General features: G+C 43.5%; 1 long non-coding RNA gene across 1 annotated transcript in view; it reads left to right on the forward strand.

Moving 5' to 3' along the window:
* The first annotated feature begins 1970 nt into the window (after positions 1-1970).
* Positions 1971-20777, forward strand: part of LOC309335419 — a 31163-nt gene continuing 12356 nt past the window's right edge. Inside the window, exon 1 of the long non-coding RNA XR_014153491.1 lies at positions 1971-2063. This is a non-coding gene — a long non-coding RNA (uncharacterized lncRNA). The remainder of the gene's footprint in view (positions 2064-20777) is intronic.

Raw genomic sequence — 20777 nt, forward strand, 5'->3', positions numbered from 1 at the left:
TGTATTAAATAGTAAAACTACTGTCCTGGGCTGCAATGCTAACCCCACTTACCTAGGAGTAACTGCCATTGAATTCAATAGGACTTACTTCTAAGTAATCATAGGACTGCAGCCTTAGTTTTCAGGTTTCTCTGTTGCGGAAGAGTTCATCAATATAGTCCAAAGCATCTTCATGTGATGTGACTTGAGCTGCTACCTGCTGCTTGTGAACTCCCAGTTTTGTAACTTCTCATGGGATACGTTTCCAGGCACATCCACGGCCATATCAGTGAGCATAGAAAGTTAAAAGGCACCTGTGCAACAAGGAGCATGGCGCTGTTCTGAGGATTTCTAAGTATCTGATGGCTGACATGTTTGGAATACATTCTCTTCTTTTCTTTGGGATGAAAAGGGTTATAGCATGGCTGCATGGACCACAACATTACAAAGAAGTCTGTTCATGGCAACAGCTGAATTTCTCTTCTTACTCCTCCAGAAATTCAGTTTATTTATTTATTTTATACAATCTTTTTTTATTCAGTTTTACACTACATATTTAAATTCAAACATTAGACATAATCACCAGCATTTAGGAGTCCCTGAATCTTTACACTTCATCCTTTTAAGGTTTCCACTTTTAATCTTCTTCAGCAGCATTACATATTTTCTCTATTTTTCTTAAAGCAATCCATTTTTACCTTAGTTTTTTAGTATATTACAAGCATTACCCAAATCCTGCCAAAGTTTTTAGTTGTTTCCAGTGTTCTCTTAAGTTAATTGTAAATTTCCCCATTCCTTATTAAAGTTCCTCTTTTCCTCGTTTTTGATTTTCTTGGTCCTTTTCACTATTTCAGTGTAGTCCATCATTTTCCTCAGCCGTTCGTCTCTGGTCAGGACCAGAAATTCTGTTTAGACCAGCTGAGTAGTATTTGAATATTTAACACCATACTGAGCAAATCTGCCACAATTATGTTCAACTTCTTTCCTGAAAGTGTGGAAGTGATAGCATATTTATCAGTGATCTTTTAGAATAATTTCTAAAGAAACATGGAAGGGTGAATGAGTAGGATATATACACTGTAATCAGAATGCATGGTTAATCTTGTAGTGGTTTAGGATTCTTGGGTGGTTTTTTTTTAAGCCCTCTTCAATTCAGCATACATTTAATCCCAATTAATTCAAGAGTTTGGCTAATTCACAGCTGTTGCTGAGGACAATACTTCTAATGAGATGTGCATTACATTCCTATTAATCTAAGGCCAAAGTACGGCAAGGCGATAGAGTAGATATTGAGCTCCTTTTATATATGATATTGTTGAGTTTAGTTGTCTGGATGGCTATGAATGAGCCTGCGATCAGGTAACTGAGTGGTCAGGGCCTTAATGCTCCTTTGCTAGGTAATAATGTCCCTTGACTGCGGTTTCATGTAAACAGCATTGCCTTAAGGGAATGGATAAAAGTATGACGTTTCTTTAATGTATTTGAATTTAAAAGATCGCTACGGGTGCGTGTGTGTCATTTTTTTTAAAAAAATATTTTTTCTGAAGAAATAGGTTCCTTCTTTCTCCACTGAAAATGTTTTATTCCACTGTCAGATATGATGACTTCAGCATAAGATGCACAGGGTTCTATAGCTGGGAGCTTTGGATTACAACGGAAAGATCATTTTTGACAAATCAAGAAGTGGCATTGGAAGTGATTTAATTATATGTGCCAATTAGAATAAATATTTTCTGGGTTGTATCCAACGCTAATCCTACCCAAAGTAGACCCACTGAAGTTAATGAATGTGACTCTCTTAGGTGCATTAATTTCAATGGGTCTACTCTGGGTAGGATTAGCATTGCATACAACACTCATCATTTTTATTAACTTGTGAATGCTTGTTTTAGAAATGCAGGGGAGGGGGGGGGGAAATCTGAAGAAATTCTATTGTCCCACGTCTCCCAGTACAGTGGTACCTCGGGTTAAGATATTAATTTGTTCTGGAGGTCCGTTCTTAACCTGAAACTGTTCTTAACCTGAAGCACCACTTTAGCTAATGGGGCCTCCTGCTGCTGCCGCGCCGCTGGAGCACGATTTCTGTTCTCATCCTGAAGCAAAGTTCTTAACCCAAGGTGCTATTTCTGGGTTAGTGGAGTCTGTAACCTGAAGCGTCTGTAACCTGAAGCGTATGTAACCTGAGGTACCACTGTATCTAAAACAGCTTTGATACAGGTATCATCTACAAAATGATGATGATACTTACTTATTATATTCCAACATTCCCCAAACAATGGGATGTGCCAGTGGGGCTCAGTCCACCTTCATGTGGGGGTTTTTGCCACAGCTTGCCCTGTGCTCACTCACTGTTTAGGGAAGTTTTTTATGTTTGATGGTGATGATAATAAACAAACAAACAAACAAACAAACAAACAAACAAACAAACAAACAAACTATTTCCCCATCCGCAATGGACTGATGCTGGCACCAGCAACTCCTCACATGCTGACTAAAGGTGACTGGGAGACAGAGAGCTTTGGAGAGGGAAAAGAAGTCTCTGAGAGGAAAAGGACAGGGGAGGTGTTTAAAGAAACAGACATAAAAGGTTATTACATGTAACAAAAACAACAACCTTAGGAAGGCTGTAAGAAAGGAAAGCTGCTGTAGAAGCAAGAAGTACAGTGGTACCTCAGGTTACATATGCTTCAGGTTACAGACTCCGCTAACCCAGAAATAGTGCTTCAGGTTAAGAACTTTGCTTCAGGATGAGAACAGAAATCATGCGGTGGCAGCGTGGCAGCAGCAGCAGGAGGCCCCATTAGCTAAAGTGGTGCTTCAAGTTAAGAATGGACCTCCGGAACGAATCAAGTACTTAACCTGAGGTACCACTGTATGTGTAAAGGAGCAGAGAGGAGAAGAATGTGGCAGCTTGGGAGGAAAAAGTACCAGTTAAGTGTGGAAAGGGAAAGGGAGAAGAAATTACAGGGGATGAGTAAGAACACGTTGAGAGGCATTGGGTGAGGGGAGGTAGGGTATATATAAGATAAAAACCACTCCTTTTAGAGCGTCTGGGTTGCAACTAAAATAGTGAGGCTGAGTCACTGTGGATGGGAGTCACCTAATGAGTTCTATCAGCAGAAGCCCCGAACAAGGATTTTGTGCAGGGGGGCTTCTCCTCTGCCTGCTCTGACCATCCCCAACTTGATGTGGTTGGGAGAACCCCCTGAGCAGTACAATGGGAGAGGAGAAGAGGGAATCCTGTCTGGCATGATGAAATTCTTGTGCTGATGGAACAATCAGAGCAGCTCGGTGTCAAATCCCTCCCATAATTGCCAGAACTCACTTGAGAAAAGCCAAAACTTTGGAACTCCTTGCCACAATAAAATTGCTGTGCATGTGTGCTGAGGGGGAACCGGCAACTTCCAACGACAGATTAGCTGTCACTAGAAAATTATGACAGTAATTGCCAGGCGATTATGCCAGACTCCACTTCTATGTTGTGACTGCTGGGCTTCAGGAATTTTCAGCCCTCTCAAAAGTGCCCCAGGGATAGAAAGTAGAACCCCCCACTGAAAGAAAAGCATGCCTTCAAAATCTGTGGTGATATGCCACCCACAATGCAGTTGTTCTGCAGTAACGTCAGTGATTTCTGTGGAAACATTTCAAGATTGTTTTGGGGATCACAGCCATAGGCTGCAGTTTTAATAAACTAATCTGTTCAAAAACCTCACATCACAGAAGGCCACTCCGTGGTTAGTGAGGGACACAGAAACCTTATTCAAGTCAGTGGGTTTCTCTCCCCCATTCCATTCCTCACCCCTTACATTCAGCACATTAAACTGCACCATAGACAGCACATAAAATGCATGTTCAGTTTAGCGCACCATCACTTGGATGGAGGCAGTCATGATGAAATATTAACAGAGAAATTTGTCTTATTGATTTCAGGTAAGGCTGCAGACCAGGATCAGGAAAGGATGGTAATTGATTGTTTCCTTGTAACGCTGGCTGCAGTTCACTTTTTAAAAAATATAAGTTACAGGATAGACGGTTGAGAGCCTTCTTGTCCCTCAGTGTTAAAGGATGCCCAGATCTCTGCATTTGGAGAACATTTCCATACCCAACTTGCTCACGAAAAGTTTGGAAAAGTCCCAATTCAGACAGCATGGATGTTTTACTCTATACTTTTTTTTTCTTTTTTAAAAAAGTAGTTCAGCTGAACCATATGGTTTGGAGAGCAATAACCAGCAATGCACAAACAATAGGGAAATTGAGAAGGAGAGGTCAGTGGTGCCGAACGGGTGGGGCTGGGAGCCCCCCTTCCAGTCTAATGAAGCCGTTGTCTGGGGGTAATGAGGCACACGCCTCAACCCCTCTGCTTGGTGCGAGAGTCTCTTTCCCTAGGACGTGATTTGTCATACAATCCGAAACTTTGCGAGGAAGGGAGCCGCCCCCTCGAGATGGAGATGAGCCATATGTCCACTTGCTTTGCATCTGAAGGGGAGGAGGGCGGGGGGGGGAGATGTTTTAAAGGGCACCATTTCTGGCAAAGCTTCAGGCATTCTCTCCATTATCTACTCAGATTTCATGTACGGTATACCTTATTTGCTCTAAAGCTCCTCCTTTTGTGTGTGTGAGAGAGAGAAGGGGGGATTTATTATGTTTACATCTATCGTTTATTTGATCCTAGATCTCCCCCCCCCCCAATTTTCTTTCATAGACATAAGCGTGTGAATTTATGTTTAATAGTTACAGACCATGTTCTTCCCCAGCTGGAATGTCATATACTTTATGGTTTGGCCTCACCCTAATATAATTACCACCCTACCTATCAAGCTGAACTCCCCATATTTTTGCATCTTGCCTGAGCTTTTCATAATTCAGCTTGTGTGAATAATGCGCACTGGAGCATAGCAGTGGTGCTGGGCTAAATAAACAAATCTTAGCAGTGCATTTTAGGTCTTCAAAGTGATTCACTGTCATGCCATCTGTGTATCTGATTTGGGGGGAGGGCATTAGAAAACACTCACTATCTAACTAAAGAGTGAATTAACCACATTCCTGTAACCCGACATTGACCACTGATAGAAGCATCCATCCTGTAATTTATACAAAAATTCGAACCCCAACAGGTGTTACAATGGAAGCAGCAATTATCACCTCCACCTACCCTGATCTGTATCCTTGGCTGCATTCAGGGGGACAAATGTGACAAACAATCCTTCCATTGCCTCTAGGGTGTTTAAAAGGCCGGCTCCATTAGTCCTTGGCGAATAATAGCAAGCTGTTGTTGGCGTGTCACCCAGTCAAAGAAAGCCTTTCGCATCCTTTGTGGGGAAGGAAGAGAGAGTGATGATCTGCTTTCACCTTTCTCCATAAAGAAGTCCTGCTTCCTCAAGCACAGCTGATACCTGTTGCTGACTGCAGTCCACGGACTACCACTCATGGCTGACTTGCTTATCTCCCAAACGAAAAGACTTGGTCTTTGTAGCATCTTAAAGTTTTCACTTAAAAAGAAAGAAAGAAAAGGGCATAGGCTTTTGCAGTCTATATACTTTATTTGGCCAGATGCTGAAAAGGACTGGAGAAAAGCATGTACACAAAAGAAGTTGTAACAAAACAAATTCCTTCCAGTAGCACCTTAAAGACCAACTAAGTCAGTTCTTGGTATGAGCTTTCGTGTGCATGCACACGAAAGCTCATACCAAGAACTGACTTAGTTGGTCTTTAAGGTGCTACTGGAAGGAATTTGTTTTGTTTTGACTATGGCAGACCAACACGGCTACCTATCTGTAAAAAGAAGTTGTGTTGAAGTTCAAAAGGTTCACCTTGATGAGATCTTAAAGTAATGTAACTTCATTGCTTCCATCAGACTTTGAAACGAAAAATACATCCATAGTTCTTATTTAGCTTTTGGGACAATCAGTTCTGTTTCTGTATCAGTTCTTGTTCTGCCAACCTCACCTTCCAGATGACCACCCAAATGGATTTGTTTGAGGTCTATGAGAAAATTGCCAATTGCTGCCTGGTGGAACACTATTTCTTTATTTAAATAGATTTTTTAAAAAATCCTATTATTTAGCCAAAATAAAGGGCTCCCCAAACAGCTTATAGATCATTATTAGCAAGTTGGTCCTTGCCCTCAGGCTTATATTCTAACAAGAGACAACACAAAAGGTAGTAGACTGGGGTGGAGAGCGAAATAAGAAAACTCAGGTACAAGTTCATAGCTGCAAGTCCTTCCAGGCCCGGCTCTGCCATTAGGCAGTTTGGCAGCTGCCTCAGGTGGTGGATGCTGAGGTGCAGGACTAGACAGAGCTGTCTTGCAGCCAGTCCTGACCTCTTGGGCCTGCCCACTGCCCTCAGGTGCAGTGGAGGACACTGTTCCCTCATCACAGTTGCAATAAGACTCAATTTCAAGTCTAGTCAGTTGCTGCAAAGAGGATGGAGGGGATGCCATCTGTTCTTTGCCTCAGGCAGCAACATGCTTTGGCCTGGCCCTTAGTCCTTTTAATAACAGACTTCTGAGGTGGAAAAGTTCAGGAAAATTGGAAGCAAAAAGATGCTGGTGCCTCAACCGTGGCAATTGAGTGGTTCTGCACCTCTCTTCTATTACAGTCAGATGTTATGGTTGTTGGCCAGGTGAAAGCTGATGGAGAGAAGAGCCTGGATCTCAGCAGAGCTGGCTGTGGCCCTGCATCTTCTCTTGCAGCCTGATGCAATGGCTTATATATATTTGGCACATTGCTTTGTTGCATCCCTGAGAGCGATGTTCTCTAGTTTTTTGGTTGCTGGTAATGAGCAGTTTCACACAGGGACGTGTTGAATTTATCCATTTATTTCTTCAGAACTCCTTGCTGCTGGTTTCACATATCTAATGAAACTCCACAGAGTGTGTCATGTCTCTATAGAATTTCCAAATTGCTTTTGTGCACATGTTTGGATTTTTTTTCCTTCACAAAGTTCCCGCTCCCCCACTTGCCTATGAGAAAGCTGGCTCACCCAGTTGCTATAGTCCTCATGCAAAAGCTGCAGGAACAGTGGAGGAGCAGCAAAGCTTTCTCCCCACCATTGCAAGTCCCGAGAAGCTCCTTAAAACCACTTTTAAACTGTTGAAAGGGCAAACCCTTGCAAAGCATATTGGTTTCATCAGTGCTCTTTGCGGATAGAACTCCCGATAATGCACAAGATCTTTCTTGTGGATATAGCTATTAATGATAAATTAACATGCACCATTAAGGTAAAACAGGGAATATGCAGGAGAAATGATTTTGAGGAGATATGAAGGGTCTTTGTAGAATTTGTACAGTTATCACAGAAAGGGGTCAAACCATCGCAAGAGCTGTTGAAAATTTGGGAGGCTGGATAGTTACAATGGAATGGTCTCGGTGGTGGGGTGCACATTTTTATTCTTATTTATTTATTATTATTGCTTTGTCGAAAAATATATTGCTTACACTACGAGAGTTGTGTAAAAATGTTGCAAAGAGCAACTCTGAAACAGAAAGCTTGAGGGAGAAAAGCCCCTCCATGAAGAAGGGAAAATACAGTGGTACCTCGGGTTACAGACGCTTCAGGTTACAGACTCCGCTCACTCAGAAATAGTTCCTCGGGTTAAGAACTTTGCTTCAGGATGAGACAGAAATTGTGCTCTGGCAGCGTGGCAGCAGGAGGAGGCCCCATTAGCTAAAGTGGTGTTTCAGGTTAAGAACAGTTTCAGGTTAAGAACGGACCTCCAGAATGAATTAAGTTCTTAACCCAAGGTACCACTGTAATTCACTTGCAGCAGGAATTCTCTAAATTGCTTCAAAGGTGGTGGTGGGTGTATTTCACTAGTGTTCGTTGTAAAAAATAGTGCAGGTAGATATGTAACATTTTGCACAAGCTATACATAAATATCCATGTCTAGAACAGATTTTTATTTTTGGGGGGGGGAGGCAAGGGGGCTGGAGATGGAGAGAACATTCTGCAGCACAAGGAAAAGTCATTTCCCTGCTGGAGCTTTAGCACTGCATTGAATACAACACATTGTTTCTAGCAAATCATTAGGTTGATTTTAGACTGAGCGCACATAACCATGACAAGTGTTTGCGAGGTGTGCATACCCAACGTGAACTGTCCACAATCACCTGTGACTTCAGATCTCACCAGTAGTCTCTGCCAGAGCCGGCCTGCCCATGAGGCTGGGTGAGGCAGCTGCCTCAGGCGTCACCCCATAAGGGGTGTCACTCACATTCAACCACCCAGCTTGCAGCCAGCGGCAGAGCTAGCCACTTGGGCACCTGGAGTGGCACACATGCCGTGCACCCGGGGGGGGGGGGGGGCGTGGCGATCCACATTGGCACGGCAATTGGTGCCCAGGGGTGCAGCGTGGTGATCCGCCCAGGGGGGATTTTGTCACCCCCCTCAGGGATGACACCTGGGTCAGACCACCCCCACCACCCACCTTACTACACTCCTGCCTCTAGGGGCAGCGAGGGACAGGCAGAGAAGCTCTGCAGAATGTTCCGAGGAGCCGATGCAAAGGAAGAAGGGTCTGGGCAGGAATTTCCCCCTCTCTTCCTGCCATGTGCTGTCCACACCATTCCCAAAGCTCCACCGGAGGGTTGGGGAAATCCCATTGCACTAGTGGTAATACTTGCACACGCACAACTATTTTGTTGACCACCCGATGGTTGCAGTATGGGTCTTTCTGTTAGGGCTGCAGCATATCCAAAAGGGAAGAGCGAATCTCTGCTTTTGACAAGATGTTCCTTTAATCATATTGCTCTTTTGTCAGTATTTGTAGATACTCAAACCTAGCGCAGCAGGAACATTCATATGCTGATACTTTGTGTGCATGGGCATTTTGAATTTTACTGCTACTACTTTAATGATGCTAGGCACTTTCAGGAGATTGCTTCATGCAAACACATGGCAGATGCCGTGTGCCACTATTTAAAAGTCGCTCCACAGTCTCCGATATCAGCGAAATGATTGGCATGAAGAGTCTCCATTTCTTCTCCTTGCAGAAGATAGCGCCATCTGTTGGACTGAGGATATTGAATTAAGAATGAATTTGTGCTTGGCATTTTATGTAATTCTGCCCAAAGAGCACGTCAAAGGGGCATACAATCATAGAACTGTAGAGTTGGAGAGGACCCTGAGGATCACCTAGTCCAACTTCCCACAATGCAGGAATCCTGTCCCTGGGTGGACTCGAACCACCAACTTTCTGGTTTACAGTGAGAGAAACAGACTCATTGTGCCACAAAGCATGTTAAAATCCAAATAAACACTTGGAACTTTCAGAAATCCTAAAAGACCTGTGTATCTGGACCTACCCCATTCCCACCCATAGCCTACATTTTAAAGTTACTTTTTGGAAAATGTGAAGGGTCTTGCTGGATCATCCCAGTTTTCACAGTGCCAGATTCTCATTATTTAAATTTGTATACCGCTTATGGGAATCCCCAAAGGAGGACATGTGTGCAAAAGCAGTTCCCAGTTATTGATGTTCAGAGGCATGCTAATTTCAGAGATAGTACATCTGTCATGACTAGTAGCCACGACGGATAGCCTTATCCTTCATGAATCTGTCTTAACACATTTTAAGGCCATCCAGGTTGGTGGCCCTTACTGCATCATCCTGTGGTACCACTTTTTGCCTGTCCCAAATCTGCCAACATTCAGCTCCCTTGGATGGCTCTGGGTTCTAGTTTTGTGCAAGAGGGAGAAAAATATCTCTTTATCCAGTTTCCCTGTGCCATGCATAATTTTGTATATACCTTTATAATGTCTCTCCTTATATACTTTTTCTTTCTAAACTAAAAAGTCCAAAATGTTGCAGCCGTTTTTTAGTAGAGATGTTTTAAAGGTAAAGGTAAAGGTACCCCTGCCCGTACGGGCCAGTCTTGACAGACTCTGGGGTTGTGCGCCCATCTCACTTAAGAGGCCAGGGGCCAGCGCTGTCCAGAGACACTTCAGGGTCACGTGGCCAGCGTGACAAAGCTGCATCTGGCGAGCCAGAGCCGCACACGGAAACGCCGTTTACCTTCCCGCTGGTAAGCGGTCCCTATTTATCTACTTGCACCCGGAGGTGCTTTCGAACTGCTAGGTTGGCAGGCGCTGGGACCGAGCAGCGGGAGCGCACCCCGCCGCAGGGATTCGAACCGCCGACCTTTCGATCGGCAAGTCCTAGGCGCTGAGGCTTTAACCCACAGCGCCACCTAGCCTCGTGGTATTTCTGGCTGTCTTAAATAGCTGCCTCAAATAGCTACCTTTCTACTGGTAGGATGGGGGGGGCACAAGAAGGTAAAAAAAAAGGTAAAGGACCCCCTGGATGGTTAAGTCCAGTCAAAAGCGACTATGTGGTGCAGTGCCCATCTCGCTTTCAGGCCAAGGGAGCCGGCGTTTGTCCACAGACAGCTTTCCGGGTCATGTGGCCAGCATGACTAAACCTCTTCTGGCATAATGGAATACCATGACGGAAACCAGAGTGCACGGAAACACCATTTACCTTCCCACCACAGTGGTACCTATTTATCTACTTGCACCGGCGTGCTTTGGAACTGCTAGGTTGTAAAAAGCTGGGACAGAGCAATAGAAGCTCACCCTGTCGTGGGGATTCAAACCACTGACTTTCTGATTGGCAAGCCCAAGAGGCTCAGTGGTTTAGACCACAGTGCCACCTGTGTCCCATTCCACAGGAAGGAAACAAGGTTGGACAGGGGGTCATGGTTGGAAAAAGGTTGAGAAACACTGGTCTAGAACATTGTGGAGTTCTGAAGAGCCCTGGGCTTGTTGGTTGGTTCATTAAATCAAAGCACATAGGATTAAAAAAAAACAAAACTTAAATGAACCTGTAAACTTTTAAAAACCACCTTCCCACCCTCACTGGTCATATAGAAACATAGAAATATATAGGAAATATGGCACAGAAATAGCAACATGGATGAGTGGGGATTTGAAGCCTGGTCTAGCACTCTAACCGTTATACCACACTGTCTCTCTATAGGTTTGCATTTGTGTATTCACCAGTAATGAAGCCTAATGTCATTGGCATCAGGTCACATTTCCTAACATTTGTTTTATCATATCTGTTGGGATACGACATTCAAAGCTTTGTTCTGTAGGGCAGAGGTAATTTAGCTTCTTTGATCACAGCAGGATTTATTTCTGAGCATAGGATTGTGTTATTACGAAGTGTTTTCAATGATGGCTTTTGCCCGCACAGCTGAAATTAGAAATAATAATAATAATAATAATAATAATAATAATAATAATAATATATTATTTATTCCCCAGCCACTCTGGGTGGCTTTCAACAAAATATTAAAATACAGTAATACATCAAACATTAAAAGCTTCCCTAAACAGGGCTGCCTTCAGATGTCTTCTAAAAGTCTGGTAGTTGTTGTTCTCTTTGACATCAGGTGGGAGGGCATTCCACAGGGTGGGTGCCACTGCCGAGAAGGCCTGGTTCCCTGTAACTTGGCTTCTCGCAGTGAGGCAACCCCCAGAAGGCCCTCGGCGCTGGACCTCAGTGTCTGGGTAGAACAAAATGACCAGGAAATTGCAGAAGAGGACACAGTGAATACAGAAGAGAATAAATTTAAATTAGATCGGTCTACATCTTTCTAATTTTTTGGGGGGGTTGTCAACTAAATGGCCCTAAATGGCCTCGGTCCAGTATATCTGAAGGAGCGGCTCCTCCCCCATCGTTCTGCTCGGACACTGAGGTCCAGCTCCGAGGGCCTTCTGGCGGTTCCCTCACTGCGAGAGGCCAAGTTGCAGGGAACCAGGCAGAGGGCCTTCTCGGTGGTGGCGCCCGCCCTGTGGAATGCCCTCCCATCGGATGTCAAGGCGATGGACAACTACCTGACATTCAGAAGACATCTGAAGGCAGCCCTGTTCAGGGAAGTTTTTAATATGTGACATTTTAGTGTATTTTTTATCTCTTCTGGAAGCCGCCCAGAGTGGCTGGGGAAACCCAGCCAGATGGGCGGGGTACAAATAATAAATTATTATTATTATTATTATTATTATTATTATTAACTACTGGGACCTTTGGAGATGGATATGGAGGGAACCTTACACTTAGACTCAACTAGACAGGATAGCTGCAACCAGCCACAGATTACAGAAGGTTTTGAGTCAGAGACCAAGTGATCCTGATGTTCCATTTATAATCTAATGCTTCTTAAACTAGTTCTTGTGCCCTTCCATCATTTTAATAAACTGCCTCTGTTCTGATGGTTCACTTTCCCCTTAGACTTCACCCACTTGCATATTCTGAACAGGAAAGCAACCAATTAATAACTATCACTATGCAAGGTGTTTATAGGTTCGGAGCTCAATGAACTGTCACTGATTTAATACTGCTTGATCAGACAAGCTCTTGCCTTCTCAAAGCACCCTGGAGGAGATCAGCTGGCAAGCCACGAGATGTTGCAACTTGTCACATCCCATATTACTACATTATTTGCAAGCCTGAAAAAGCTTGTAACTGTTTAAAATGGTTAGTTCTTCCCAAGGGAATGTACAGTGTCCCTTAATCCTCTCCATACAACATCAGAGTAACTACTATGATCTTATGGACAAAGTAATGGATGTTCTAAGTACAAGCCACTAGATGGCAATCCTGCCTTGTTGTGTGAAAAGTCCTCTTTTGTCAACAGATCTCTTGCGTCTACGAAAAGCTATGGGCTTTGCTGAGTTTCTGAACCATTAGCCTGACTAAAGTTTCTGTGCGATTGAGCCAGAGTAGCAACATACAGATGCACTCAAGCTCTGTGTCAACATAATACCAGTTACATGAGATCATGCTCTTGTTACTCTAATATATTATTATTATTATTTATTTATTATAGCTACATTCCTTCCCAGATCAATCAGTGGATGAGCAGGGAGTGGGTGGTACCCCTCTCCACTGAGGATCTCAACACAGCAAGGCTGTGTCTGTACTGGTGGAAAAATCTTTCTTTGTGTGCGCACACACAATAATGTGCTTGTGAGAGGATGGGCAGCCATGCTACTTTTGGCCACACCCGTTGCTGTTATATGGCTCCCAGAGGGCAGGCCAAGGGTGGATGTGGCCCTTAGACTTTTCCACCAAAAAACCCTCCCAAAATAGCCACGCTTCTTCCAAAAATATAAATAAATAAATCTCATTTGATTCAGAAATTGGAACCAACATGGAGACTCAGGAGTAGTAATTAGACTGTTAGAGCAATACTTTTAAACTAAATATCCTAACACCTTGGAAAAGCTGCTATAGAAAACTCTCCTTGCTTTCCTTTTTTTATTTTAAGACACGCACACACACATACACACAGCCCAATGGAGTTGCACACAGATACATTGCCAAACTAAAAAGAAGGATCTGAAATAGGGTTGAATGTGGCCTAAGAAAATGGAAGTGACACCACCATTACCATCTGGAATAAGCATTACATAACACAGAATAACAGATATAGCAATGCAGAAAGGAATCACACAATTTCCCGGGGATTAAAAGTGAGCTCCTAACTGCCAGAACTTAGCGGGGGGCCAATGGAGGCTGTTGTTTAGCCTTCAGTTTCTTTTGAGCAAACATCTTTTCTGGGGAGTGCTAAGTGTTCAGATATAGCACACTTAGTGCCTAGTTACCTAACAAAGCAGTGATTGGTGGCTGCACAGAAAGATTTCTTTTCCATGTAGGTTCCTAACTATGAAAAGACACAAAGTTCAACTGCTTTGGAATCCTTAATTAAATGCAACAAAGAAGGGCAATTAGAGTGGTGTTTTCTTTTTGCCATCCAAAAAGCCTTCCGCAAGCCCTGAAAAACATTTTTCATTCCAAGGTTTCCAAGAACAGCTAAATCATAACAACACTTGCAATAATTATCTGTTTTAAGCAGAGGCCAGAAATTCTTTCCAGGGTGCTTAATTGTACCCCACTTTTTGGTACTTATGGAATGATGTCCCTCCTACAAGTTTCCTAGACTTAAACTCACCTTTTGTAGAACTGTAAGCTGAATGTCTTAATCAGAAGTGGAACTTTTACATCACAAAGAACAGAGAAGCAGCCCAGAACAGCAAAATCTAAAGATGTCTACTCATGTCTACTCAGGGAGAAACATCGCTGACTTCCAGATAAATCTGCATAGGTTTTGCAGCCTGAAATCATTAGGATGGGTATGCAAGCAAGAGGTTTTTTCTGGTTTTCATATTGCACACTAATGACACAACAAGTGACAACTATCTCTCTGTTCCATCTGAATCAGAGGTGGCTCAAATGCTAGACAGGTGCTTGGAGGCAGTGATGGGTGGATGTGGGCCAACAAATTGAAACAGAATCTGAAAAAACAGGTGTTATGGGCTCCAAGTTCTCAAGTCTAGGAGGTGGGAATACATTCTGTTCTGGACCAGTTTGTACTACCCAGCAAGGAGCAGGTTCATAGCTTGGAAGTACTCCTGGACCCAACATGGTCACCTGTGGCTTTGGTGGCTTGGGATTCCTATTTCCAGCTCCAGCTGGTTCACCAGCTCTGGCCCCCTTTGGACAGAGATGACTTGCCCACGTTACTCCATGCTCTAGCAACTTCCAGATTGGATTGCTGCAATGTGCTATATGGAAGTTGTCCTTGAAAATGGCTCAGAAGCTTTAACTAGATCATGGGCTGGGGTTGCCTTTAGAACATACAACTCCTGTTCTCAAACATCAGTATTTGTTGCCAGTTTGTTGCTGGGCTCACTGTAGTGTTTAAAGCACTAAATGATTTGAGCCCCCCAAATATGAGAGACCACCTCCTTCTCCAGATACCTTCTTGGATGCTAAGATCAGCAGAGGAGGCCCTCTTGGTCATTCCACCACCCTTAAAAATTCTGGCAGCTCAGGAGAGGGAATTCTCTGCAGCGGCTCATAAGATATGGAATTGACCTCCCCAGAGAGGTGCATTGGCACCTACACGATACAGTTTTTGACAAATGCTGAAGATGCACCTCTTTATCCCAGACTTTGGCAACTGAGGTGTGTGTGAACCAGCCCTCTACCCATGGCTGTAATATGTTTTTAATGCTGAATTTTAAACTGTTGTAACCTGGACCTACTGGTGAGGGGCAGGTAATAAATCAAATACCACCACTACTACGTACTAACAACAACAGCTTGGCATTTCCCTCAGTATGGCGGTCTCCTGGGCATTGATTCTGTCTATCATTTCCATCAGAAGAGACAACAGAGAGTTTTGATCCTATCAGGACAAGGGATCAGGCTCCACACAGCAGAATGAGTAACAGGGCCCCAAAATGCAGCAGGCTTGGCTTATCACATTTTGAAGTAAGCAAAGTGCCTCACCAATTAGACCAAGAGTCCAACATTACATAAGTGTACCACTGGTTTTGATGGTTCCTTAAAACTACATGGCTTGAAAAGCATGGAGTCAAACAGAAAAGAAACTCTCATAAGATCTGTCATGAAGATGGCTGAGGTATGAGGTATATAATCTGGTACACTCTGCATAGTGGCTACACAAACAGAGGACACTGATCACTTGTGGGCTCTTCTCTGGGGATGTCCCTATTTTCATCAGAGAAATGTTGGAGGGTATGGAGTTATGTGATTCCCCAAGCCAAGGAGATAAATAACTGTACAACCTTTAGAAGACATCTGAAGGCACTCCTGTATACAGAGGTTTTATTATGGTTTTATATGTGTTGGAAGCCACCCAGAGTGGCTGGGGAAACCCAATCAGCTGGGCAGGGTATATTATTATTATTATTATTATTATTATTATTATTATTATTATTTCCATATTTTCATCAGATAAGTATTGGAGGGTATGGGAGTCAATGGTGGAGAGTAGACAGGTATTAGCTTTAGTGCAGTTCTGACACAAAAAGGAAGGCATTCATTTATGTAGGAGAAAATAAGGAGGTGGGCTGCTGGGATGGTGATTAAATGCATCCTCTGCCCCATTTGGGGTGAGGGGTAGGTTTTGTCCCCTCAATTTACTTTAAATTCAAACAAATGGAAGCTGTTGAGCATTTAGCCAGTCCCCATTTCTCAAAGGACTGCAGCATAGCCTCATTCCTTCATCCGAGGGAATGAGGCTATGAGCTCCTTGGAGGAAAAAAGTGGGATATCAGTGTAATAAAATAAGTAACAAATATGATTGAACATTCTGCTTTGCTGTTAGGACATGTTCTGTGTCTAACTGTTGAAGCCCTTTTGTTGTGTAGATGCTCTAAATATGGTTTCCTCTGTAAGGAAAAAAAATGATTCTCCCCCCCCCCCCCGGAGTCGCTCTGTTACATTTAAATATGAGATGTAATGTGTGAAGAACAACACAGCCCTGTTTAGGTTCTCTGGGAAATTATCACATAAACTTTTTGGGGGATGTTATACAACTTCTGTGAATGTGTGGGGTGATTGAACATAATAATAATAATAATAATAATAATAATTTATTTATTATTTATACCCCGCCCATCTGGCTGAGTTTCCCCAGCCACTCTGGGCGGCTCCCAATCAAGTGTTAAAAACAATACAGCGTTAAATATTAAAAACTTCCCTAAACAGGGCTGCCTTCAGATGTCTTTTAAAGATAGGATAGCTGCTTATTTCCTTCACATCTGAAGGGAGGGTGTTCCACAGGGTGGCAAGACCCTGCCCTGCCCTGCCCTGCCCTGTGTGCATTCTTTATAATGGGTGAAGACACTGGCGGAGGAAGAGGTATGCAGGGGCAGCGAGATCCCAGCAGGGTGCCATCGCCGCTGCTCCACCGCCCGCGCTGGGCGCCATGCCCCTATGGATGGCACACCACGCCCCCAAGATGCACACCAGCCCCGCCCCCACCTGCTCTCTGCCACTGGGTGAAGAGATCCCACATCTCTTCATGAGGAGGTCTCTTCACTTATTATCATAAGCCGAAGCATAAAGTTCAGGGGAGAAACCTGATGCTATGATGTGATCCCATTTTCACAAGAGTCTCGTAATATCTGAAAAGAGTTATGGTTCAAAGAGAGTTGCCTTATTTAAACCAAAACAATATGCAAATGCTTGACAATACCACTAGATGTCATTCTAGCTTCTGATCTTGTGACAGTATTTTAGCTCTGGAACACATCCTTCGTGGGAGTTGGTTCTGACAACAACAGATAGGAGATGCAGTGCCCATCCACTGCTGTGGTATACCAAGCTCAAAGGTGGTGTGGAGGGAATTATCTTCTCCCTGCTTTTAACACAGAGGGGAAAGTAAAAATTTAAAAGTGTTCAAGGAGAAAGCAGGCTTCGTACTAGGGTTTCTTTATCGTTGAGTTCAGAAGTAAGGTACACTGAAAATACTTTCTTATTCCACAACTTATATAACCAGGAGATGATAACTGTATGAATCTCTTTTCTTTCCATCTTGAAAACCTATGGATTCAGTTCAGCAACAGTGGGCAACTCTACTTCTGCCTGGTAGGGTCCTTATTTTCTTTCCTGACAAACAGAGCCCACTATGGTCCTTGTCTCTTATTAAGGGTCAGTGTGGTGGTGTGGTTAGAGAGAGCCTAGGGCTCTCTCACTGCAGGCCCCGTGGGAAGTAGCAATGATGCTTATGTATTTCCTCCAGTCTTTATAATTACTTATTTATTTATTATTTAGCTGTATTCTGGTATACTTTTGACCACCCTTCTCCACCTTACCCCACATCACCGATGACAGCTTGAAACAGAGAAAATAGTTTTGTAAGAATACAAGCTCATAAAATGAAAAACGTTGACTCAGGATAGTAAATCCTGAATTAGCAGCCTCTAAAACCATTTCAGATATCTATGGTTCTCAAAATGAACTCACTTTAGTTGTAAAACATGTGGGCTCTCTTACATTGGAAATAAACTTTATTGTATACATGTAGCTTTATTTTAGGGGAAATAGTTTGGCTCTGCAGCAAATTGCTGTTACACAAAGAGATACTGTACTATGGAAATGGAATGTTAAAATGGAAAACAAATTGGAAATGAGTGCAAGGGAAGAGAGCAGAGGCAACAATGGAGCTTTCTTCCATCTCTCCTCCAATTTGGCCAGCCTTTGAGTGATATGTAGGCCCAGTCCTGGACAGGCGAAAAATGGCTGAATGACATGTGCCTTTCTGTTACAGTGAGGCTCCATTGGCCCTTCTGCTGATCTCTCCCTGTGAACCCTTCATGTGCCAATGGGTTGTGCTCTAAATGTTCATAAATATATTAATGGATCCCCCCACCACAAATCTGAGCTGCCTTTTTCTAGCCTACTTTTTTGGCCCACCAGATTGGCTCTGTAGAAAATGCTAGAAGGCTAATTTGATCTACTTTGCTTAATGTGACATTGCTGCAAGGACATGATGCTCAATGAATTTTTATATACTGTATACAAAAAAACACGCTTCTCTCTTCTTATTTGGTTATTTCCTTCTGAGTAAGGCTAGGCTTTTGCCCCAAAATAGGTCATAAAAGGGTGGTGGGTTCACAAAGAGAACATTTAGGAATGGGACCCTGCTGAGATTGTAACTTTGCTTTCTCTACTGTGCAGTTTAATTGAACAGTGTTGTGTGACCAGCATTAAGTACTTGAAGGAAGGAGAACACATAAGATGGAATTCCACAAAATATTAATAAAAGCAGCTGAAGCTAATTAGCCAGCCAAGAGTGGGGAGACCTTTAATGGGAAAGAACAGTTTATAATTAAGCCAGATGTTCAAGCAAGGGAGAATTTCCAGCGAGCAAGTGTGAGCCAGAAGGGCTGAATGCCTTGAGCTGTGGCCAGGAAGAGAGACCGTATTTTGACATTTGAGTGGATTTGCATAGAAAAACAGACTATATAATGGAGAAGACAATTGGCTTCTCCTGCACATGAGTAGTACAGAGGATGGATGTTCAGCCTTGAAAGAATAGGACTCACATCACGCAACATAAGTGACTCCGTAGGCTCTGCTCAAAAAAAGTCATGCAACCATATTTCATTCTCGCTGGATTGGGGATGGGTACATATCCTCTCAGTTGCAAAGTACTGCAGGTTGCCTTCTGGGAAATAAGATATGCCCTCAACAGAAAAGACCCTCAGATTCTGTTGGCAAATGAACCAAGAACTATGCATTTATTGAGTTCTAATGTGATCATCTGGACTGGCCATGGAAAGGTCAAATAATGTACAGTTTGCTCCCTGTAGACTCTCCTCAACCATGGAATACTTGCCACACAACAGAGCCTGCTCAGACACCAAACATCTATGTACCAATGCCAACAGACAGATATATCCCATGCACCGACACGATTCTTGTGTTGACTGAAAGTTCAGGGATCACAAAAAGTGACAATAAAGCCACTTGCCCATTTCAGCAACCATTTCCTAGTCCAGTTGTTGAGGTTCCAGAAAGCATGGAACACATATGGATAAGGTATTCTCTATATATGCGGACTTGACTATGCTACCACTCAGTGGATTTGTAACTGGCTGACTGACCGAACCCAAAGGGTGCTCATCAATGGTTCCTCTTCATCCTGGAGAAGAGTGACTAGTGGGGTGCCACAGGGTTCTGTCTTGGGCCCGGTCTTATTCAACATCTTTATCAACGACTTGGATGATGGACTCAAGGGCATCCTGATCAAATTTGCAGATGACACCAAACTGGGAGGGGTGGCTAACACCCCAGAGGACAGGATCACACTTCAAAACGACCTTGACAGATTAGAGAACTGGGCCAAAACAAACAAGATGAATTTTAACAGGGAGAAATGTAAAGTATTGCACTTGGGCAAAAAAAATGAGAGGCACAAATACAAGATGGGTGACACCTGGCTTGAGAGCAGTACATGTGAAAAGGATCTAGGAGTCTTGGTTGACCACAAACTTGACATGAGCCAACAGTGTGACGCGGCAGCTAAAAAAGCCAATGCAATTCTGGGCTGCATCAATAGGAGTATAGCATCTAGATCAAGGGAAGTAATAGTGCCACTGTATTCTGCTCTGGTCAGACCTCACCTGGAGTACTGTGTCCAGTTCTGGGCACCACAGTTCAAGAAGGACACTGGCAAACTGGAAAGTGTCCAGAGGAGGGCAACCAAAATGGTCAAAGGCCTGGAAATGATGCCTTATGAGGAACGGCTAAGGGAGCTGGGCATGTTTAGCCTGGAGAAGAGGAGGTTAAGGGGTGATATGATAGCCATGTTCAAATATACAAAAGGATGTCACATAGAGGAGGGAGAAAGGTTGTTTTCTGCTGCTCCAGAGAAGCAGACACGGAGCAATGGTTCCAAACTACAAGAAAGAAGATTCCACCTAAACATTAGAAAGAACTTCCTGACAGTAAGAGCTGTTCTACAGTGGAATTTGCTGCCAAGGAGTGTGGTGGAGGCTTGACAACCATATGTCAGGAGTGCTCTGATGGTGTTTCCTGCTTGGCAGGGGGTTGGACTCGATGGCCCTTGTGGTCTCTTCCAACTCTATGATTCTATGATTCTATGATATTGTGGGAGGAGATTAATTTGGGTTGCACTTCAGATGTGGTTGCAAAAGAGAGAGAACATATACTCCACTAAAAATGGCTTTGAAAGCAAAAGAGAAAGGTAAACTTCAAGCAAGTGACCTGGGAGAGTTTCTGCACGTGAATTGTCCAAATGTGTACTCTCAAATTATGAACTTGATCCTTCAGGAGACCTGCAAACCCTCCCAGAACAGGACATATAACTAATTCCTGGGCATGGGAACCACCCTTTCTCCACAGTGCTTCTGTATTATCAGGATTCAGCCTCAGTTTATTAGTCTCCCCCACAATCCAGTCTACCAGTGCCTTCAAACACCTGCTCAGCACCTTCATGGCATCTCCTGATTCT

This window comes from Podarcis erhardii (assembly GCF_964252035.2).
Source record: "Podarcis erhardii genome assembly, chromosome: 2".
Lineage (NCBI taxonomy): Eukaryota > Metazoa > Chordata > Lepidosauria > Squamata > Lacertidae > Podarcis > Podarcis erhardii.